At 33.7% G+C, this 26,221-nt stretch overlaps 1 long non-coding RNA gene across 1 annotated transcript; it reads left to right on the top strand.

Moving 5' to 3' along the window:
• Window positions 1-441: 441 nt before the first annotated feature.
• Window positions 442-5,413, top strand: LOC143079121 (uncharacterized). Its single transcript, XR_012979339.1, has 2 exons — window positions 442-671; window positions 1,121-5,413. It is a non-coding gene; the product is annotated as an uncharacterized LOC143079121 (long non-coding RNA).
• Window positions 5,414-26,221: the final 20,808 nt, after the last annotated feature.

The raw sequence follows: 26,221 nt of genomic DNA, 5'->3' as shown, positions 1-26,221 counted from the left end.
TATCTTACATGTTTTCCTATTATTTAGGCCTATTCCAATAATCATAAAATTTCAATTAATGATTCACTGCCCGAAGCACATTTATCAGGTAGAATGAATTCTATTTTGTTATCGAAATTGATTAAAAATTGTAAATAGTTTAAACAAACAAAATCAAACCATGCATTGAAAATTACTATGAAGAACAGATTCAAAGCAATGCAAAAGAAAAGAAAGAAAAACGTCCTTTAAACTTAAAGCTTTTACAATAACAAAACATTTCAGAATACTGGACCATGTTGGGTAAGAATAGTGTTTACACATAGGGATTAAATCAAAATGAATCACTGAAGCAATAAAAAAAAAACAGTTTACGTTCTTTACTTTTTTTTGTGATTGTTTTCTTATGTTGTTGTTTTGTGCGATTTGTATTCCAATGCGATTGCCAATATAGTTAATAATAGAATTTATGTAATATACATAAATTCGGTTATTCTAGTGGAAAGTTTTAATCTCGGCCGTTGCAGTGCTTTCCTTTATAAATTCATATGTAGTCGATAAGATGTATAGTGGTGACGTCAATTTGACGTTAGCGTTCTTTTTAACTTTGAGCTGCAAGTGAACAGACGTGTATAATTACAGAGAGAAGTATTTTGAAAATATCAAGTTGAATTGCTATAGTGGATATTAAAGTTGGTATTTTATATATGTATAATAGGCAAAGAGATATATGGATAATACAAAAAATTGTTTTAATAAAAAAGAATTGTAAAATAGTTAGAAATTGTTGAATTTCGAAACGGCGTGGCCGCCACGTGATGCCGAATATGAAATAAAAGAAAATTATTTAATCACAATACGACTTAAGTTAAAGAAATGATATTTTTGTTGTGACTTTATATTTGGTGAACAATTCTCCCAGTGATTCTGCTGCGGAAGTAATTACTTCGTAGAACACGACATACTATCAATTCAACAAAAACGATACATACATCGTTTGAACGGCTACAGCTTTAAGATATATTGTCATTGATTAAAGACTTTTGGTTACACACACAAACAAAACGAATAAATTTTAAATAAGTAAATAAATAAATTTAATAAAAATAAATGAATAAATAAATCTATTTGTGAGTTTCAGTATGTTGAGAAGAGGTACCAGGAAGCGTACAGCATCAGCGAGAGCTGGAGTAAGAAGGACCCCGGTGGTGTCGAAGGGAGTTTCGTCACGGGCGTCAGTACAATCATCTATGACGGTTACAAGGCCTGAGGCTATCTATACAAACTCTGGACATGACGGCGCTGCCATACCAACAACTTCAACAGTATCAACGACAAGAATGTTGATGCCAACATTTTCTAGCAATCAGGACAACTCCGTCCACATTCCGGACATGTTACCATGGCAACCAAGACGAGCAATAGACCTCCAGGCAACTGTTGATAACACACAGTTTGTGTCACAAACAGGTAATGTGACCAATAATGATTATGTACAAATTCCCAATAGAATTGAAAGTGTTCATGAGAATCTAGGCATAAATGTAACACAGTCAATTAAAGAAAAAATATTGAAAGGGGAATTCATAGATTTAGCTTGTCTATTAAATAAATCAGTCAACACGGGTTCTGACAAACAAAAGTTGATATGGGCTCAAGGGGAATTCATTTTACAACCCATTTCTCAACAATCAAAAATTACAAATATTGAAAAGTGGACAGATGCTTTCATCATTTTTATTTATATTTATTGTGCTGTGCACGTAAACCGATTTCAGGAATTGTTAAAATACATGCACACAATACGCCTTGGGGCTCAAAGAAACCAAGGTATGGGTTGGAAAAATTATGATGAGCAATATAGACTAAGAAAAGCTCATGAACCATCCAGATTATGGAGTAATATAGACAATGAGCTTTGGTTGTTATATATGCAACCAGTGAATACTATCTCAAATGTGTCCTTAAATGTATCTAATAGTAATATTCAAGACAGTAGTGGTCAAGGTTTTATGATGTCATAGGGTCTATAAAAAATAAAAAGCCTTTTTATTCAATTAGAATAAATAATGATCTCAGAGATGCAAAAATTTGGCTGATTTTTCTGGAACATTTTAACGGAGATTGTTATCTATCAGAAAACACGTGGATAACAAATGAAACGTTGCATTTGTACACTGACAGCTGTGGTAACTCTGATTTAGGTTGTGGTGCATATTTTGATGGTAAATGGGCACAATATAAATGGCCGGAAGCATGGTCAAATATGCCAATCATGAGGGACATTACTTTTTTAGAGTTAGTTCCAATTGTTTTAGCTATGTTTATATGGGCATCAAATTTCCAAAATCGAAAGATTTTATTTCGAATTGACAATATGGAATTAGTTAGCATTATCAATAAAAGAACTGCCAAATCGAAGCGTGTGATGGCATTTATTCGCCCCCTTGTTCTTTTTACAATGCAGCACAATATTCAGTTTAAAGCACAACATATTGATGGTTGTAAAAATGAAATTGCAGACTCGATTTCTCGTTTTCAGTTGAAGAGATTCCGGGAACTAGCACCCGGGGCCGAGTCGGTTCCAGAAAACAACCCAGAAGAGTTCAGAGATTTGATATTGAGTCTGAAGCAAACAGATTAATTAATTGTTCGCTTGCTCCTAATACAATTCAAGCTTATCAACGAGCTTTAAATGCTTTGGCTAAATTTAGGGATAGTTTTGATTTAGATCATAGTTTTCCAATACCATTGAACCACATTACTCAGTTCATTGCATACATGTCTTGCTTGGACATGGCTCCATCTACGGTGAAATGTTATATCTCAGCTATCAGTTTTTAATAAGATTAATAATTACGAAGATATGTCTCAATTAATTGTTGTAAGGGAAATGATTGATGGAATGGCAAGGTCAAAGTTGAAAAGACCTGACAGTAGATTACCTATTACTTTAGATCTGTTAAAAAATATTATAAAGATTTTGCCCGCATTTTGTAGCTCCAGATATGAAGCTGTCTTATTTTCTAGTGCTTTTTCAATGGGATTTTTTGCATTTCTGCGAGTTGGTGAAATGAAAACTGCATGTGGCAGGGAAGGGTCTAATCATGCCATAAAAATTGAAAATGTGGAGGTTACTAATCATAATATAAAAATATACTTGGCGTCTTCAAAAACAGACCAGCTAAGTCGAGGGACTTCAATTTTTGTGGCCCGACAATCAGATGTTGGAATTTGTCCGGTAAAATTACTGCAAGAATATTTAAAGATTCGACCTCGAATTAGTGGTCAATTATATTGCCACTTTGATGGCTCTCCGATGACTCGATATCAGTTTTCAGGAATTCTAAAACAAGCCCTGGGGTATATTGGTTTTGATCAATCAAAGTATGGGACTCACTCATTTAGAATCGGTAGTGCTACTTCAGCAACTATGCTTGGTTTTTCTGATGAGCAAATTAAAGTAATGGGTCGTTGGAATTCTGATACTTTCAAAAGTTATATACGAATACCACAATTTTGAATAAATTTCGTTGAATTTGATGGTCAATTTAGAATATTTCATGTCAATACATACATGTATTAAATTGTAGGCCAAGAAGTGTCAGTATGGATAGTAGGCTCATCTTTGATAAGAAATGCATTTGTACACGCAAGAAGTAGAACAGGTGGTGTAAATTTAGGTCTCCATAGAATAGGAGTTTAAATTTGGTGACAAGGGTATGGTATCATGGGTTTAAAAGATTTGGAATCAACAATAAAAAGACTGATGAAATATGAAAAAACGCCGAAATATATTTTCCTTCATATTGCTGGAAATGATTTGGGGAAGACAAAACTAGGGTTTTTAAGGAATGAAATCAAGGCCACCTTGGAGAAGGTACAAAGTTATCTACCCAATAGTTCGATTGTCTGGTCTCAAATTTTACCGAGAACAAATTGGCGTCATTCAATAAGTCAGGATAGCATGATGGCATGCAGAATTAGGATAAATAGTGCCATTGCATCATTCGTGTTAAAGAATGGGGGACATTATATAAAGTATCCAGATATTCTTCCTAATAGTACTTTTTTAAAGGAAGATGGTGTTCATTTGACTGATCTAGGAAATGACATATTTCTGAATAATTTGCAAGGTGCCCTTGAAATGTTTATTTGTTCTGGTTCTGATACATATCCAGATACATTTGGTACTATATAGTATGTGTATATCTTAAGTAATTTTAAAACAGTATTGGCCACAGTCCTATCGCAGCTTCATCCCCACTTTAGTGGCGGTTGATCAGGTACGGTTGAGTTTGACATATACCGTACCTAATCAATTTGGCAACTTCGCTGCGTGTGATAAACTACAGTTACAGTTGTCTATATTTTAGTGATATTAAAAGTACATTTTGTGGATCGCTGTATCCCAGGATCCAACAGCTAAGTTAGTTGATCGCTGTATCCCAGGATCATACATCTATCTATCTATATTTATCTATCTAGTTATCTGTAGGTTGCCAGAGGTAACCAAAAAATGATCTATACATCTATGAATCTAGTTATCTATGAATCTATCTAGTTGAACAATATATATCGTTGAATCTATATGTGTACATATTTAAATTTGTGTTTAATAATAAAAAGCTGTGGTCAATACTGCCAATAAATCTTAGTTTTACAAGCCATCTCGAATAATAGAATTTATGTAATATACATAAATTCGGTTATTCTAGTGGAAAGTTTTAATCTCGGCCGTTGCAGTGCTTTCCTTTATAAATTCATATGTAGTCGATAAGATGTATAGTGGTGACGTCAATTTGACGTTAGCGTTCTTTTTAACTTTGAGCTGCAAGTGAACAGACGTGTATAATTACAGAGAGAAGTATTTTGAAAATACCCACCCTCCCTCCACTATATATAGTTAAACCATGTAGTTTTGTTTGGGTACTGCTCTTTTGTTCTTTTTATTTTCAGGTACATGTATATACGAGTAGTTAGAGTTCCAGTATGAAAAATTCTTCTCCATTGATGATTTGCCATGTGATGTCAAAAATGGCAGTAGTCAGTTAGATGTTGGTTGTATAGAAACATTTGATCGTTAAAAAGTGAAAAATGTGTTTGGCAACTTCGCTGCGTGTGATAAACTACAGTTACAGTTGTCTATATTTTAGTGATATTAAAAGTACATTTTGTGGATCGCTGTATCCCAGGATCCAACAGCTAAGTTAGTTGATCGCTGTATTCCAGGATCATACATCTATCTATCTATATATATATCTATCTAGTTATCTGTAGGTTGCCAGAGGTAACCAAAAAATGATCTATACATCTATGAATCTAGTTATCTATGAATCTATCTAGTTGAACAATATATATCGTTGAATCTATATGTGTACATATTTAAATTTGTGTTTAATAATAAAAAGCTGTGGTCAATACTGCCAATAAATCTTAGTTTTACAAGCCATCTCGAATAAGCAATATTTATTCTTTGTATCGGTCTATCTACCTGTACAATAAAAACAGCAACGACAAGTTTTACAAACTTAGCAGACAAAACGACATGATATCTGCAGAAAGTAAGAATGTAAGCAACGACAGCGTCGGTGACTTTTAAAAATAGTATATGTATCATTTTTTTAACGATTTAAATGTATAAAATGAAAGAAACTGTTGAATACGAGATCTGATGTCGTTTCAAAAGACATTGATAACGTCATCAACTATTACAATTCTGTGATTCTTCTTTGAAGATAAAAAAAAATTGGCTGAACGTCAATATTTTTATTTCATTTTTTATACTTCGGACACTTGTTGCCAATTTGTTGCGTGACATCAACAACGATATCGACGAAAGCAGCGTTTGGGAAGAAGACTTTGGTTAGTAAAAAAACCCACAATACGTCACGTTTGCTCTCCAAAAGGTCCGGATCACCTACCAAGTTCCCTTAGAAATATTTAATGTCAAAACGTATCGAACCTTTAAAATAATATACTATGGACGTAATGATTACAGCGCCACTAGAAAGCCAAACGAATCATAAACCGAACTCTGTCTGTTTGTTTGTTTTATGTTTTCGTTCAAATTAATTGGTAATAATAAATGATAAATCTATAAGTACCCATTGTTTATCTTATCTTATATTCCTTCGTTCAACATTTAGATTGTTGGACAACTCTTTTCGTTATTGCTATTTAATTGTTATGTTGCAAAAGAGGGACGTAAGATGCCAAAGGGACAGTCAAACTCATAAATCTAAAACAAACTGACAACGCCATGGCTGATAATGAAAAAGACAAACAAACAACAGCACACATGACACAACATAGAAAACTAAAGAATAAACAACACGAATCCCACCAAAAAACTAGGGGTGATCTCAGGTGCTCCGGAAGGGTAAGCAGATCCTGCTCCACATGTGGCACCCGTCGTGTTGCTTATGTGATAACAAATCCGGTAAATAGTCTAATTCGGTAAGTCATATTCATGACTGGGAAGGGGATTGTAGTTACGACGTAAGGAACATATCCGATATCATTTGTGAAACGGTTATTCCATAACGGTCAACCAACTCGTGATGGCGTCCGTAAAATTTACGAAGGGATGATTTCAACTTCACCATTTGGAACTCTTGGTTTAATAGCTTCCTTGTGAGCAGCAACCCTCGATGTTACCCTCGGGGAAAAACGTCAAACAGCAGTGGCATCGGACCAGTGGTTTAAATAGTTATCAAATGTACCAGGATTATAATTTATACGCCAGACGCTCGTTTCGTCTACATAAGACTCATCAGTGACACTCATATAAAATTGTTATATAAAGTCAAACAAGTACAAAGTTGAAGAGCATTGAGGATTCAAAATTCCAAAAAGGTGTGCCAACTACGACTATGGTAATCTATTCCTGGGATGAGAAATTATTCGTTTTTCGCAAATTTCGCGTTCAGATGAATAATTACACCATTACACCAAAAACCAAACTGCAGTGGTTACGATATAGAATAACCAGGAGGTTATTTTAGGTATATAAATAAATTTTTGAATAGAATCAATGTTATTGACAATCCAAACTGTACCTTTTACCAAGAAGAACTTCGAAGCGGAAACAATTTAACATATATTTTGAAACTGTGAAATTGTACAAACATGCATTGATGAATACTAGTAACATAAACGCTACCATTTTTTTTCTGCACCAGATGTACATTTCAACAATCAATGTCTCTTCAGTGATGCTCAAGTCCAACATATTTGAAGGTCCAAAGCTTATTAAACGGGACGAAGGGCTATCAACCAAAAAGGGACAAAAATACAGCCAAAGCCGGCCAAGGAATCAGAGCTTTGTTTGAGGGAGATACATTCCTTGATTTTAAATAATTTCAAAAATTGTGTAACCGCAAATTTTGATAACACAAAATCTGAATTTTCATGAAAGTACCGAAGTACTGGCTACTGGGATGGTGATACCCTCGGGGACTATCTGTCTACTAAAAGACGCATCGACCTAATGGTAGTAATAACATAAACTGTATCAATTTTTCTGCACCAGATTCGAATTTCGACAAACATGAAATTGACGCTTTATTTTTGTCAAATCGTATAGGTGTTCAATTTACCAAATAAAAGCTTTCTGTTTGTGATTACTCGTATACAAAATCGTTTAAGGGGGTGCTGTTAATTTGATTTATCTGCAAATAAAACAATATATTTTTAACTGCAATTATTCAAAATAAAAAGTTTTAACTGTACATGCAGTGCAAAACTGAATAAAGTCTCTTTACAGTATTGAACAAATAATATAAATTTGGAATGGTTTTGACACACTTTTAAGTGATTATTCAAAATTATAGGGTCAAACAACGCGAAAAACATGTAATTTTGATATCTGTACTCATTTATTATACTAAACGTTACACAGGTATTGAAAAAAGAGACAAATATCATTATGGCAACTACAGACCAATATCTATCACTTGCATATAGTGTAAATTACTCGAATAATCATCAGCTAGTAACATGATGAAACACCTTGAGACATATTAAAAGTAAAATTACCAAACAAAAAAACAGAACTCTTAGGAAAATCCAAAATAGAAAGTCCGTAAACAAATGACAAAATCAAAAGCTCAAACATCAAACACCAAACGAATGGATAACAACTGTCATATTACTGACTTGGTGCAGACATTTACTTATGTAGAAAATGGTGGATTAAACCTGGTTTTATAGATAGATAAACCTCTAACTTGTATGACAATTGCATAAAATTCCATTTTATTGCCAACGATTTGTGATCAAAACAAACAGACATAATAGGTAAAAATGTCAAAAATAGAGGTACAGCAGTCAACATTGTGTATAACTGTAATCACTACAAACGCAAACAAGTATGTTACAAAGAAACACAAAAAGGCTTAAGACAAAAGACAAAGCACATTAGTAAAAATGAAAGACAAGAATACAAAAATTTATCATAAAAATGAAAAACAGGAACTCAGTGCAGAACGATCATTCGAATTACAGGATACAATACCGTTCCCTTTTCACGAAAGTGAGCTACCAAATCAGACTATCTAATGGATTTGTACTAACATTAGCAACACGACGGACGCCATATGTGGAGTAGGATCTGCTCATCCTTCCGGAACACATGAGATCATCCCCAATTTTTGGTGGGGTTCGAGATGCTTAGTCTTTAATAAACGCTGAGATGTCGCCAACGTCACTAAAACGGACAGATTAGTAGTCTGAAAGATAACCAATTACAGCCAATCCAAAAATGTTGTATTGTACAGCTCGAAGTCGAAAATAAATTAACAACGCTACGGCTAAATAAATAAAAGACCAACAGACAAACAAAGGTCTATAAAACACAACATAGAAAACTAAGCACTGATCACATGACCCCCACGAATGAGTTGGATTGATATCATAAAATATAAAATTGAAGAAAGAGACACACTACACAATTAATGTATATATATATTTTTTAAATTATATTTTTGATTTATCTGTTGTGATATATTTACATCATCATCATCCTCAGTGTCATCATCAGCATCATCGCTTGAACATTGTCTAAAGGAATATCTTCGACGACGCCTTCTTCTTTTATATTTTGGACGCTTGCAACAGTATCGCGTACACAACTTTACAAGAAAATGTGCGCAAATACTACCTATACAAGAACTCAAAACTATAATTAAACATAGTACTAATGGCACCAGGATTATTTCTGCTCTGTATTTATCGACGAACATTAGAACCGCCTTATCTACCTCTTCTCGTAAGGCATCGATATCTAACCTTATTACCATATCGGTGATGTATTTTATCGATGCAGCTGAGAATAATGTTACTTTATATCTTGGAAAAAGTAGCCAATGTCGTATTGCGTAATCTGAACGAATTTTATCATTCAAAACAAGAGACAATTCATGGATATACATAGGACCCATGTATTTAGGCAAACCAGGTTTTGAACACTATAATATAATGTGATGTCGTTTCACTACATCGATTATACATCCTGTAATTAATACTTCTGTGGTTTGATACGGATTCTTGAACATGAATTCACTGCTTATCAATAATGTTGCACCTTTTTCTTAATATTATTCACTAACTGAATATCGAGTACAACTCCTGTTGTAGTTATGTAAGGAAAATCATCTAACGGTATACTGTATGCAACTGTGTACAAATGATCACAAATGCAAGATCAAATTACAGTAAGAATATAGTTAACAAACCAGTATAATACAACTTATCCGTTTATGTCCGATATTACTGGACATCATAAAGGTTCCCGTAAAATTTGATGTTATAATAGTAAATATCTGACGCATCAATGGAAAAGTGATTGGTGTATGACGTCATTAGTTCAAGAGGCACATATTATGGGGTCAAGTGGCGCAGATTTCAAACTAGTGATAAGGTCTATATCGCCTTTGAATCAATTTTCCAGATATTAGTAAATATATCAACTCTGTCCGGAGTATTCACCACAAAATTAAGATCACTATACACGCACTGCGACTGTTCAGTTAAACCAAGACGTTAAGACGTTTATTCATAATTTTAAAGGCTTTTTTCCATATGTACATTACTGTAAAAGTCAAAACGCTTCGATATTCACTTCCGACTAATAAAACGCATTACATCTCACTAAAATCTAAAAGTTACTGTCTTATTCAGTTTCATAAAACACACATACTATCACTAAGTACATTTGTAGTATGAAAAATATCGTTTGTACCTTGTACTGAATATTATCATCCTTACACACCTGATATTTAAGTAATCACCTCACACTACACCAATTTACTTATGACTCCTATTTCAATAAAAACTACAATCAATACAATCAGAGACATATAATACAATTAAGTAAATATTTACATACAAATTATTTATGTAAATACCCTGTTACATGCTACTTATAACTATATGGTCAGATATATATATTCACCTTTAAACTTGATTTAAAATCAATTTTATAAATAGTTATTTCCGAATTTTCGTATTTCGATCAATTTTAACCACTCAACCATATGCATTTATTTCACCTTATGACATAACTATATATTACTAGTATCCGAAATCATGGAAACAAAACCAAACATTTCTTCTCCTTTTGTTATACATTACTATAAAGTCAAATATATAAACAAACAACTCAATAATAAACATATGTATTCTTTGTATTGGCCTATTTACTTGGACAATAAAAAAACTATCAACTGTACAAAGCATTTCCCAGACAAAACGACTTGGTATTTGCAGAAAGTGTGAATGTAAACAACGACAGCTTCATCGACCTTTATACATAGTATATTTATCGTTTCTAATGATTTTTAGAAAATAAAACGATATTAAAGACAACACCCATCAATAACCGCATGATTTTTAATAACGTATAAAACTATTCGAATCTTTCTATGAGTCGAATATATATATATATATCTTAAAGCAAAAACTCGACGATAAAAAACGTGTATGATCTTTTTGTCTTTTTATTTTTTTAAAACTGGATTGATAGGGTTTTTTTTTTTGCGATTTGGATTCCAGTTAGGTAAATTATTAAATCAATATTTATTCTTTGTATTGGACTATCTACCTGAACTTTAAAACACCAGCGAATAGCTGTATAAAGCACTTGCCAGGTAAAACGACTTGGTATCATCAGAAAGTACAAATGTAAGCAACGATACCATGATAATAAATAGAATATGTATCGTAACTAATGACATTTCTACTGATTTTGACAAAGTAGACCATATATATAGAAAGAGATTGAATTAATATATAAAATAAAAATTAAACAAAGTTAATGGGGAATGTGTCTATGAGACACAGGTGATGCCCCGCTTGCATATAAGAAATACCATTTTAATTTGTCATAACTCTAAACTATAAAAGTGATGCTGCCCTAATTTGTACTTTATCTGAGTTTTGTGGTAATAAGCTTTGTGTATACGTTTAAGTATAACATTTAGGTGAGGCACACTTATGTTTAAGAAGGAAACGAAAATTTTACCATTTTTCCATTTGTTTAGGGGCATTACTCTAGAACGGTTAAAGTGACAATACCAAAATTCAAACTTGATATGTGTTTTGTGGTAATAAGAATTGTGTATAAGTTTCACAACATTTTGGTTAAGGTAAACTAAAGTAGGTGATCGGAAACAAAAAAAAACCTGCAAATTTTCCATTCGTAAAGGGGCAAAACTTTAGAACGGTAAAAGTTTATACACCATATATATTCGAACTTGATTAGTGTTTTGCAATAATAAGCATTATGTGTTAGTTTCATAACAGTTGGCTGAGGCAAATGTAAGAAAGGGATCGGAAATGAAAAATTCATCAATTTGTTCATTTGTAAAGGGACATAACACCCTTTAGAACGGAAAAGTGACACCACCAACTTGATCTGTGTTTTGTGGTAGTTAGCATTGCGTATAAGTTTGATAATATTTGGTTGAGGCAACTAATATTAGAACATGGAAACCAATTTTGGGACCGTCCCGGGACCTACGAACAAAGGTAAAACTAAATGCCCCCTCCGCTACGGCGGGGGTTTAAAATTTGGTGTACATAATCTGCTCTATATGTTGTTTAAAAAAAATCATAACTTGGTCAACTATTACAATATAAAAAAGAAGATGTGGTATGATCGCCAGTGAGACAACTCTCCACATGAGACCAAATGACATAGAAATTAACAACTCTAGGTCACCGTACGGGCTTCAACAATGAGCAAATCCAATACCGCATAGTCAGCTATAAAAGGCCCCGAAATGACAAATGTACACAATTCAAACGAGAAAACTAACGGCCTAATTTATGTACAAAAATATTTCTTGTTTGAGGATAGCAAATGTATAAATGCCGATCGCGATGTTTTTACATTTCGAACAGTTGTTGCTAATTTGACGCGTGACATCAACGACGATATCGACGAAAGTAGCAATCGTTGGGACAACTTTTGTATACAAAAAAGTCCTAGACGTCAAGTTTCTCTCTTAAAGGACTGGATCATCGATTTCCATAGAAAATTTTAATGCCAAAACGTATCGAACCGTTAAAAATTGTATGGGAGCGGTGCTGAAGCCACAACTAAAAAGTTTAAATGAATGATAAACCGAACTGAACTGAACTCTGTTTATGCAGCATTTGGCAAAACCTTTCGGAGTGTTGGTTCCTTAATTCCCAGTTTCGTACTTTATTTGTCTTTTTAAGCCTTTTTGATGCTAGCGTTTCTTATTGATCTTTTTTTTAGACAAAACGCTCGTCTTGTGTACAAAAAGTGAATCCTGGTATTTATAATGACTTTATTTACAACCACTGGGTCAGTGCCACTGTTGGTTGAGGTTTTCTCCCCGAGCATTACTTCAGTAGTCAGCACTTCGATTCTGTGTTGACATAAAATATCAGTGTTATGATCATAATTATATAAAAAAAAAACTGTTTCCAAACTTTAAATTTTTCAAAATACTAAGAATGTTCTTCCCCAGAAATAGATTACCTTAGTTGTATTTGGCAAAAACTTCCGAAATTTGGGGTCCTGAATGCTCTTCCATTTCTTACTTTACTTTGCCTTTTATCATTTTTCTTTGATCGAGCGTCACTGCTGAGTTTTTTTTTAGACGAAACGCGTGTCTGGCGTACACAATTTCCATACTGGTGTCTATGATGACTGTATTTGTTTTTTGCATTTTGTTATATTATTCTTTGAAGTGTGTTTATCGGCTGTTATATCCTCTTTAAAATCTAGTCTGCTATAAAAAGCATAAAGTTGAATTATAGCGTTTCCACATCTATGATAAGGCAAAAATTAATGAAACCATGTTGGAGGGGGGCACCATCATGTTTCATTGACTTTGGAAATTTTGCATAGCTTACATGTTAGAATTTGATTTTGTGAGTAAGGCAGTTTAATTGTCTGTTTCTCTTTTTATTTTTAGCCATGGCAATTTCAACACATAGTAAACGTGAACAAGTTTTTGATTAGGCAAGTTTAAAATGAAGTCATAATATTATGTATCAGTCGTATTGAGCATTTGCACCTACATCGCATTTCCATGACAAGTATTTGGCCGTACACCTTCAGTCGTGGTTTTTGAATGTTTTGCATAGTCTACATGTTGTAGGATTGCCATTTGATAGACTACCTAATGACAATTTGACTACGTCTTATATTGTGATTTAACATCTATGGCATCTGCCAGCTTAGTACCGAACCCTTTCCCCGAATAAGACTTATACCGAGTGTGAATTTGCATTGCTGTACGACGTGTCTCGGTATTTAGTACACCCAACATTCATGTATTTATTTTTGTTTATGTTTATGTTATGGTGTCGGTTGTATATTGTGTTATGTTTTATTGTGTGTTGTCCAAAAAAATATAAACTTGCCTTTCAATATCATATTTGTCATCTTTCCGAATATGAATGTTATACCGAGTGTGAGTTTGCATTGCTAAACGACGTGTCACGATATTTTGTACATCCAACATTCATGTATTCATTTTAGATGTTTCTGCTTATGTTTCGGTTGGATAATCTGTTATGTATTATCGTTTGCAGTCTAAATAATTATAAAATTGCATTTTCATACCATCATTGTTATAAAAATTCTTTGGACGAGTTTTGTGAAAATAACTGTATATAGTTAGAAATGAATGTTAGTTACGTAAGCGCGTCACTGTTTGTTTTTATCCTGTGGTGTTTGTCGTTAATGGAGTATGTTCGTGGTTGTTCTTCAGTTTGCATGTTTTTTTTCGGCTATATATCATTTGTTTCTGCGTTTATATGTGATCAATGTTCTTGTGTGTGTTTGTGCTGTATTTCTGTCACGTAGTGTTGTCATTTTAGCTACATTTTTGTAACATTTTCTCAAAGCAAAAGGTTTTGCTAGCCATTAAACCAGGATAAACCCACCATTTTCTTTTTTCTTTCTTAAAATATCCTGTACCAAGTCAGGAATATGGCAGTTGTTATCAAATAGTTCGTTTCTATGTATGTTGGCGTTTGTTATTTTGCACTTCAGTGTTCCTGGTGTTCCTTTATTTTCTTTTTATAGTTGATGTGATGTTCCTTTGTTTACTTCATATAGTTGATGTGTTTCCCTCGGGTTTAGTTTGTAACCCAGATTTTTTTTTCTCTCAATCAATTTATGACTTTATTTCTCCCCAGAAAAATAAGTTTCTTTCCAGTCAAAATCCCATTTCAGAAAGTAAAATAACAAAAATACCGAACTCCGAGGAAAGTTCAAAACGGAAAACCCTAATCAAATGGCAAATTCAAAAGCTTAGATACATCAAACGAAAGGATACCAACTTTCATCTCACCTTTGTCTACTAGTATATGCATATTAAACAAAGGTCACTGATGGATTCATGACAAATTTGTGTTTTGATGAACTTGGCCAAATAGTTTCAGAGGAGAATATTTTGTAAGAATTTACAAAAATTTACAAAATTTATGAAAATTGTTGAAAATTTACTTAAAAAGACAATAACTCATAAAGGGTTCCATTGATCTTTTTGGTCATATCGACTTATTTGTAGATCTTACGTTGCTGTACATTATTGCTGTTTACAGTTTATCTCCATCTATAATAATATTGAAGATAATTACCAAAATGCTCTTAAAATTACCAATTCATGGGTAGCAACCTAACAACGGGTTGCCTGATTGGTCTGAAAATTTCCCTGCAAATATATCTAAACCTATTAAACAATTTTACTTTAGTCAGATTTGTTGACATGAATATCAATTATATGGTCATTTCTATAAATTTTCTGTTTACAAAACTTTTAATTTTTCGAAAAACTAAGGATTTTCTTACGCCCAGGAGTAGATTACCTTAGCCGTATTTGGCACAACTTTTAGGAATTTTTGGGTCCTCAATGCTCTTCAACTTTGTATTTGTTTGGCATTTTAACTGTTTTGATCTGAGCGTCACTGATGAGTCTTATGTAGACGAAACGCGCGTCTGGCGTATTAAATTATAATCCTGGTACCTTTGATAACTAATTGCTCTAAATGCTTTGGTTTCAGAGATATGAGTCAAGAACTGCATTTTACCCCTCTGTACTATTTTTAGCCACGTTGTCCATCTCAGTTCGTGAGCGGGGTCATCGGACACATTTTTCAAACAAGATACCTTAATAATGATTATGGACAACATTGGTTAAATTAGTCTCAATAGTTTCAGAGGAGAAGATTTTTGTAAAAGATTACAAAAATTTACGAAAAATTGTTAAAAATTGACTATAAAGGACAATAACTTCTTAAGGGATCAATTGACCATTTTGGTCATGTTAACTTATTTGTAGAGCTTATTTTGCTGGATATTATTGCTGTTTGCAGTTTATCTCTATCTATAATAATATTCAAGATAATAACCAACTAGAGGATCTAAAGAGCCTGTGTCGCTCACCTTAGTCTATGTGCATATTAAACTAAGGACACATATGGTTTTTGACAAAATTGTGTTTTGGTGATGGTGATGTGTTTGTAGATCTTACGTTACTGAACATTCTTGCTGCTTACAATTATCTCTATCTAATTTTAAAAATTAACAACATTTATGAAAATTGCTTTCAATTGACTATAAAGGGCAATAACTCCTCATTTTGTTCATGTTTTTCTACTGTTAGATCTTATTTTGCTGTACATTATTGATGTTTACAGTTTATCTCAATATATGATAAAATTCAAGATAATAACAAAAAGCTGCAAAATATTCTTAAAATGACAAATTCAGGAGCAGCAATACAACAACGGGTTGCCTGAATGGTCTGCAAAATTTCAGTGCAGATAGATCTTCACCTAATGAACAATTGTATGTAGTCAAATTTGCTCTAACTGCTTCGGTTTCAGAGACATGAGACCAAAACTGCATTTTACTCTATGTACTATTTTTAGCCATGGTAGCCGTATTAGTTCGCGGGTTGGGTCATCGGACACATTTTTAAACTAGATACCCTAATGATGATTGTGGACAAGTTTAGTTAAATTTATCTTAGTAGTTTCAGAGAATATTTTTGTAAAAGACTACAAAAATTTACGAAAAATTGTTAAAAACTTACTATAAAAGGTAATAACTCTTTTTTTTAAAAGAGGGAAATTGACCATTTATGTCATGTTGACTTATATGTAGAGCTTACTTTGCTGGATATTATTGTTGTTTACAGTTTATCTCTATCTATAATAATATTCAAGATAATAACCAACTAGAGCGCTCACCTTAGTCTATGTGCATATTAAACTAAGGACACATATGGTTTTTGACAAAATTGTGTTTTGGTGATGGTAATGTGTTTGTAGATCTTACGTTACTGAACATTCTTGCGGCTTACAATTACCTCTATATATAATGAACTTGACCCAGTAGTTACAGTGGAAAATATTTTGTAAAAATTTACAAAATTTATGAAAATTGTTAACAATTGACAATAAAGGGCAATAACTCCTCATTTTGTTCATGTTTTTCTACTGTTAGATCTGATTTTGCTGTACATTATTGCTGTTAACAGTTTATCTCTATATGATAAAATTCAAGATAATAACAAAAAGCTGCAAAATATTCTTAAAATGACAAATTCAGGAGCAGCAACCCAACAACGGGTTGCCTGAATGGTCTGCAAAATTTCAGTGCAGATAGATCTTCACCTTATGAACAATTGTATGTAGTCAAATTTGCTCTAACTGCTTCGGTTTCAGAGACATGAGACAAAAACTGCATTTTACCCTATGTGCTATTTTTAGCCATGGCAGCCGTATTGGTTCGCGGGTTGGGTCATCGGACACATTTTTAAACTAGATTATATGGAACGCCATGACTGTCTTATGATGTTGATTGTTTAATATGTTCGGTGCTTTATGCATTATGTTCAGTAGTATGCATATTATGTTCAGTAGTTATTACATTATGTTCAGTAGTTATTACATTATGTTTAGTAGTTTTTACATTATATTCGGTGCTTTGGTTATTATGTTCAGTAGTTTCATTATTATATGCAGTGGTATTTAAATTATGTTCGGTACTTCTGACGTTATATTCAGTACATTTTTCATTATGTTCAGTACTTTCGACATTATGTTCAGTAGATTCAATATTATTTGCAGTACATTATGTAATACCTTCAGTAGTCTCGCTTTCTTTATATTCAGTAGATTATTCATTATGTTCAGTAAAAGCATCTGTATTATATTCGGTTCGTTCAACTTTATGTTCAGTGGTTGTATCATTATGATGATGTAGTAAAAGTCGGGAAGTCAATAACGGAAATTGTCGGAAAAAAACGAACGCGGATATTTTTGACGGACGTTTTATTCATGAACACCTTTACGTGATTGAATTAAAATGGAAGCAGTTTTAAATCGGTGTGGTTTACGTTCCCAAGTTGGCATTTTTCACAAGGAAAAATAACTCCTGACTTAATTTGTAAGTTGTCGCTACAAGATTTCGCATATTTAGGTATGAACGACAGGAGAAAAATAATGGAATTAAGAATAGCTTGTGTTCATTTCAGCAGCAATATTTTGACTAAGAGTATTAACAAGTTTATCATTCCCTAAAAAAAGCACTGAAATCCCTGCTTGAAATCGATTTAACTGTTTTTAAAATATTCCCTGTGGACTACCCCCCTTTTTTGTGCTCTCTATTTTCAACCCTCGAATTAAGCTTTCCAATCTAATTAAAATTAAAACCTTGCTTTCTAACCGATCTGTTCATGCACCGGACCAGCAACTTTCTTTATTTAATACGAAAATCTAAAGTGCCGTTATACACATGCATGTTGTTTGCTTGGAGAATACGCCCACAAAGAAAAAAATAGCCTAAGTCCGAAGGCACAAATAAGAAAAAGAAAGTTTTTTGGCAAAGGGTGCCGGGGTAATTCTATCTGTGTTCAAAATATACATGAAATATTTGCCACTGCCCCTTTTTTGTTCTATGAATTCTAATCCTTAGTTTTTTATCTGTTACATGCCAAGAAATCCGAGCTAAAAATTCCGGTCGACCTCCTACGGCACCCATTAGTATTTAAAGATTTGATTTCATTCAACAAATTAATTTAGGACCTTCATGTACGTGTCATTTCGAACACAGCTATATACCAAATGGTCAATATTAATCATCCATGTAATTTGCTCTATGGGATGTTTGAAGAATTTCAACGGAGGCAATTTCTTGGCATGATTAATTGTGTGTTCACCCCCCCCCCCTTTTTCTCCTTTGATATAAAGCGTTCCAATGAATAACAAAATAAAAAGAGACAATTACGCAAGAGACTTCTCATTTTTTTTTACAGGTTAAAGGTGATGGGTGCTTTGCGGCTCCTCGTTTCTTACCCATGAAAACTTAAAATCTTTTGTATCCCCCTCTAAATTTAAGCCAATTAAGAAAAATTATCCCCTTCTACAGTAATCCGAAAAAATTAAAGGCGACAATAATAATACATGTAAATCTTGTAAATAATCAAAATGTTTCTGTGTATTTGGTTTTGGTTTGTTCTTCAAACTACCACTAAAGGGCAGTGTCTTGCCTGAATACGAACTGCTTGATAGTGAAGACGTGTCCTTACTTTAAGATCGATTATGAATAATAAGAATTCATGAACCTCAAGAAATCTGACGTACCCATAATTGACAATCCTGACACGAAATTATCATTTGGCATTTATCCGTTTCAGATCCGTTCATCATCCATTTTATCCGTTATACGTCCGGTAGAAGTGCGTTTCACATTATCCTGGTTCCCGGTACTACGTTCCAGGTATTAGCTATTAGCCATACTCTCTCACGAGGTATATTGGTATATGTGTAACATACTGAATATTACGATCGGGAACCAGTCTAGTTTCACATTCGTTCAACATCCGTTTTATCGGTTAGACGTCCGTTAGAAGTCCGTTGGTGAATTTTTCTTCCAGACCTCAAACGGATGTATAACGGACACGTTACGGATACAAAACCGAAGTGAAACGGACGAGTACCGTACAAAACAGACGCCTACCGGACGTTCAACGGACATTTCATCCAATGGACGTCAGTTCAAAGTTTTGAACATGCTCAAAATTTTCCACCAGACAGAACGAACTTCGATGGATTAAACGCACGCTAAACTGACAAGCAACGGATATGGACGGACGTCTAACAGATAAGAACGGACGTCTAGCGGACATGAACGGATTGAAAAAAAAGTTATCCGTTAGGCATTTGTTTGAGCTATCTTAGTCAAAATATTGCTGCTGAAATGAACACAAGCTATTCTTAATTCCATTATTTTTCTCCTGTCGTTCATACCTAAATATGCGAAATCTTGTAGCGACAACTTACAAATTAAGTCAGGAGTTATTTTTCCTTGTGAAAAATGCCAACTTGGAAACGTAAACCACACCGATTTAAAACTGCTTCCATTTCTTTTGTTTTCATTTAATCACGTAAAGGTGTTCATGAATAAAACGTCCGTCAAAAATATCCGCGTTCGTTTTTTCCCGACAATTTCCGTTATTGACTTCCCGACTTTTACTACATCATCATAATGATGCAACCACTTTTACTACATCATCATAATGATACAACCACTGAACATAAAGCTGAACGAACCGAATATAATACAGATGCTTTTACTGAACATAATGAATAATCTACTGAGTATAAAGTAATCGGGACTGCTGAAGGTATTACATAATGTACTGCAAATAATATTGAATCTACTGAACATAATGTCGAAAGTACTGAACATAATGAAAAATGTACTGAATATAACGTCAGATGTACCGAACATAATTTAAATACCACTGCATATAATAATGCAACTACTGAACATAATAACCAAAGCACCGAATATAATGTAAAAACTACTAAACATAATGTAATAACTACTGAACATAATAGGATATCTACTGAACATAATATACATACTACTGAACATAATGCATAAAGCACCGAACATATTAAACAATCAACATCAGAAGACAGTCATGGCGTTCCATAGATACCCTAATGATGATTGTGGACAAGTTTGGTTAAATTTATCTTAGTAGTTTCAGAGAAGATTTTTGTAAAAGACTACAAAAATTTACGAAAAATTGTTAAAAATTTACTATAAAGGGTAATAACTCCTTAAGAGGGAAATTGACCATTTAGATCATGTTGACTTATATGTAGAGCTTACTTTGCTGGAGATTATTGCTGTTTACAGTTTATCTTTATCTATAATAATATTCAAGATAATAACCAACTAGACGCTCAAAAGAGCCTGTGTCGCTCACCTTAGTCTATGTGCATATTAAACTAAGGACACATATGGTTTTTTGACAAAATTATGTTTTGGTGATGGTGATGTGTTTGTAGATCTTACGTTACTGAACATTCTTGCTGCTTACAATTATCTCTATCTAATTTTTAAAATTATTAAGAAGCTTTATCGGTACAACTTATCGATGTTACAATTTTCTCTTCAAAAAGTTGTTTTTTATGTATTAAATAAGGACACACTAAACCAATTTCATTTTTGAGGGAAAAAGTAGTATGAATAACAACAGTCATCAAACTTTTTGTTGGTTTGAAATGTCCTTCTGGGGGGATTCCCTGTTTTTTCCACCTAAAAACACCCGAAAATCCGCATATTGTACTTTCATTCTTTTTGAGGGTTAAATTAACTATTGATCACACATATCATAATATATGTAAATCGAGATATTGATCAAAAAGCATTTTTATTTTTTTGTTTTTATAGTAAATTTTATTCTGTCGGCTTTTTTTGAAATTGGCCCTTCTGTGAAAAAAATCCCCGGCAAATTGGCACTTCCTCTTTGGCCCAGTAGTTTCCGAGGAGAAGATTTTTGGAAAAGTTAACAGACGACTACGACGGACGACGGACGCCAAGTGATGAGAAAATCTCACTTGGCTAGGTGAGCTAAAAACAGCAAAGTTTCCTTAAAATTGAGGGGCAGGAACCCATCAACGGGATAGATCTTGACCTGATAAACAATTTTACCCCTTGTCAGATTTGCTCTAAATGCTTTGGTTTCAGATAAACTCATTATAGATACCAGGACTAAATTTTGTATATACGCCAGATGCGCGTTTCGTCTACAAAAGACTCATCAGTGACGCTCAAATCCAAAAAATCTTAAAAAGGCCAAATATAGTACGAAGTTGAAGAGCATTCAGGATCAAAATTCCTAAAGTTTTGCCAAATACAGCTAAGGTAATCTATGCCTGAGGTAAAAAAACCTTAGTATTTCAAAAATTCCAAAACTTGTAAACAGTTAATTTATAAATATAACAATATCAATGATAATTCATGTCAGCACAAAAGTAGTCTACTGGGCTTGTTATACCCTCGGGGAAATATATCTCCACCAGCAGAGGCATCGACCCAGTGGTTGTAAATAAACTTATCATAGATACCAGGACTAAATTTTGTATATACGCCAGATGCGCGTTTCGTCATCACAAAAGCTTTGATAAAGTTCCACACAACAGAATGTTAACTGAATTCAAATTTATGACTATCAGAACAAGCTATTTTCTGTTAAATCGAACACAAATAGTTATACCAGAAAACACTTTCTTGGGCAAATTCCAGTTACGCCAGGTGTTCGAATAAAAGTAGACTTCAGTAGGGCTCAATATTATGAATTGATACACCACACTGACAGTCAATTTTTTTGGCTGATAACAGTATCATTTCACACTTGATGTTTTCCGTTTTTCTGGCACTCTAGATCTCCATATGTTCCCCATAGTTTAAACGCTAACATTGATGCAAAAAAACTGGGTTCTTGCAAACCAGCTCCTAAAATGCAGACATTACATAGTTGTCCTATCAGTTCTTATTCTGTCTGAGATACTTGCCCGCTGTTGTTCGTTTCTCTTATTACCTAGATTATTGTTAAGTTCTGCACTTGTGTTCTACATGTTCTATCATGGCATATTTTTCAAATTAATGTTTATTCTGTTACATTCAGGCATTTCGCATTGTGCATGGTATATACAGCTTCAGATGAAGTGTTGATTTTCACCATGTCCCTTTTTGTGTGGTGCTGTACTAAATCCAAAATTCCTTGTGCATCTTCCAAGTAAGTAAGTAAATAAGTAAGTATGTTTTGTAAAATAAAGTCAGTTATTGGACAGTCATCAAATACAACAATTACACTGTCTATGGTAAGACAATTTATAATGTATACATTTTAACGATTTCTTACGGGGCCGAACTTTGCTTTACAAATAAACAAAGAAACTGTACGATTTTAAAAAAAGAATTGATGGCAAACATTGTTTTTACCTTTAAATGAGAGGTTGGCATCATTAGTCGGAACATCTGTTTTTAAAATTTGTTGTTTTATGCAAATTTTTCACAGAAAAAAGCATCCTTTGAAGGGAGATAAAAAAAAGACACTGACAAATTTCAGCTATAGCTATGTTTTAATGTTTTATTACAACAAGTGTGCCTTCTTACGGAAGCTGATAAGGGCCATTCAAAAAAAATTAATTATGTCGTAATTACGACATAGCATGTCGTTATTACAACATCGTAATTTCGACATAGCATGTCGTTATTACGACATCGTAATTTCGACATAACATGTCGTAATAACGACATCACTATGTCGTAATAACGACATCGCTATATATATTAAAGAATATGTATCATGATTGCCAAGAGACTAAATGACACAGAAATTAACAGGTTAGCTATAGGTCATCATAATACCCCCCAATAATTAGAAAAGCCCCCGCATAGTCAGCTATAAAAAAGGGACGAAAGATACCAGAGGGAGAGTCCCCAAAATTATGTGTGGCAGACAGTGTTATTAATAAATTACTAGCTTCCTTGGTAAAACTCCAAATTTCATGTTTAATGTATTTAAATAATTTACATGAAGCTTAATAAGAATATTTTTGTTAATTGCATAGCTTTTGCTATTTGAATTCATTGGTTAAAGATATTTTTTTATATTGTAAAGTTCAATATTTGCATCGTCGCAAAATCTTTGGTTACCTTCTTTGAATACCTTCTGTGAGAAACTTTATATCTTATAGATCCCACTGCAGTTGAAAATGTTAGCAGCCGTGGAAGGGTTGTGTAGCCAAACAAGTATAGATCTGTATTTAAGTGTGGAATTATATGAGGACTGACATTCAGTCCTACCAAGGCAAGCCAAGCCTGTCACCTCCCTTTAAATAAGCGCAAACTACATGGCTTCTTATAATAAGGGTGAATTGAAGTATTGATTGCTGTACTTTTACTTTCAAACGTTGGGCACGATGTTCCTCCAATCCCTAGGATTTAAAACAGAATCTTCGAAATATCATCCGCACAACAAAATAAAAATGTTAGAAAACACGAACCAATATTAGAACAAATTCAATATATGTTTTAAATTATGTTTTACAGCTCTTGATCATATACTAATTAAGTAATATCTAGTATATTTGAGGATTAAAATAAAAAAGCTATGTGAAAAAAAAAAACAAATGTCCAACGTTACATTTATGAAAAACTGTTTTAACTCTTATGTATAGTTATCCTATTTCTTATTCTCTGGTCTTCTTGATTCTTGGCAGGAACAACGACATGTGTCAGTTCTTTGTGGCGTTAAAGCCGTTATTTTGCCAAATTTCATTTGACTCGGTGGCTGAATATTAAGCTGGAATACAACAAATCGTTTTATGAAATTTGGAAAAGAGGTTGATGATTGCTGCCGAAAAATAAGAATAGTGCATGTTGCTATATAGACTCCGCCCGGGGACAAAGGTTCGACACAGGTTAAATTTTGCATGCAATTATTATAGCTTTTAAGATTTGTTTAAAAGAATGGGGAAATGGGGGGAAAATCTCATTACATGAACTTCGTCCAACTTTTGCAAAGACAAATTGGAGACACCAAGACAGTCCTCTAAACGAAAATGCGAATTGAAATTTGTGATGCGGAAGTACTCCGAAATAGATCATTTAAAGTCGTCATTTCAGTAAGGTGCAACATCTCCAATATTAAAAGACTTAAATAGTTCACGGTATGTTTTACTTCGCGATTTGTCCTGTCATTTATGTGTAACCGGAGAGCACGAATTTCATTACAAAATTGCTTGTCTCCACCGGGACTCGAACCCGGTACCTCCGAAGAAGTACTTCCTTAGCTCAACCGTTTACGGCTGACTAAGTATCTACCAAATGTTCTAAGGGAAGCAATCCCGTCACACTTCCCCCACCTCAAGAGTCATTATACCATTATGACTCTCACACTAACATACCCTAGCTAGAATTCCGCTCTAACTACCGTGGGTTTTTAGTTGGGCGTCAATGTAACCGGAGAGCACGAATTTCATTACAAAATTGCTTGTCTCCACCGGGACTCGAACCCGGTACCTCTGTGTTACAAGGCAGCGCGTTTACCGACTGAGCTAAAAAATTACTTTTTTAACTCTACCGCTTACGGCTGACTAAGTATCTACCAAATGTTCTAAGGGAAGCAATCCCGTCACACATGTTATAACTGTCGTGATTAAAGTAATTCCTGTACTAGCGAAGCCGGAACTTTTCGTCAATATAAACTGGTGCATGAAATCAGAGGCGGATTTAGGCCCCCCCCCCCCTTTTTGGGAAAACATTTGGTTGCTTATATAGGGAATCACTGAAGCGTGACTGGAGCGGGCCCCCTCTTAGGTCAGTCAGTGGGCCCCCACTTATGAAAATTTCTGGATCCGCCACTGGAAATGGAGGTAATTGAAAGACGAATCCCAAACAGCGTCGGACGAAAACCGCTTCATCGAATTAATAAAAAACCCGGAATTATATTAGCCGTTTTCGCGGACGATACAGGAGTAGATTATTATATTTTAAAATTTGTATCAGAAGTAAGCACTAAGATGACTTGGGAAATAATTCTCAAGCAAAGGTTCAAGTAATTGAAGGGTTGCATTTCGACAACTTATGTGCCAGGGAAAATACAATTCTATTTAAATTTAACCAAGGGTATAAAAATGTTCGATTTACTTGCAGAGTGTCAGATATATTTGTATTGGGGTTGAATTAAGATATAGAAATTTTACAATGACAGATGATATGCACCTTGAAAGTTAAACATCCTGTGATAAAGTTTTGTACATCTAAAACACATTTTTTTTTTATGGAAAACCGTTTACATGTACTTCCGTCCCATCTTTCCTTCCTACATTACTTGCGACAGTTCTGCATTTTTAGTTGCAATAACTTAAAGGGTACACATTATTAAATCGATTTCCACAACTTGAGGTAATTTATGATAAAATGACATCACAAAACGAACAGAACCAAAATCAACCAACTTATAAAAAAACGAATAAAACTTGCAAAAATAGATCGAAGTCAAAAACCCTCTTCGACGCCGCATTTTTAGTTTAACGTCGTGTGTAACTTTGGACAGTGGTTGTGGAACTAATTTCCTTTACTACATGGTGCCCAACGTTTGAGAGTATAAAAGAGCAATTAATATTTCATTCACCCTTATATAAAAAGACATGTAATATGCGCTTATTAGAAAGAAGTAGAAAGCTTGGATTGCCTTGGTAGGACTACCCTTAATAGATGCCACGTAATATAAATTACAATGACCGGCTTTTGAGTTATATCACGGCTAGTTACCTTTCTAACGTGATTGGAATCTATAAAATATAAGTTTCTCACAGAAGGTAACCAAGAAAGGTAACCAAAGATTTTGCGACGATGCAAATATTAAACTTTACAATACAA

The sequence above is a fragment of the Mytilus galloprovincialis genome, chromosome 6, assembly GCF_965363235.1.
Source record: "Mytilus galloprovincialis chromosome 6, xbMytGall1.hap1.1, whole genome shotgun sequence".
NCBI lineage: Eukaryota > Metazoa > Mollusca > Bivalvia > Mytilida > Mytilidae > Mytilus > Mytilus galloprovincialis.
Note: the sequence above shows the minus strand (reverse complement) of the source record. Positions and strands in the feature narration are given on the sequence as shown.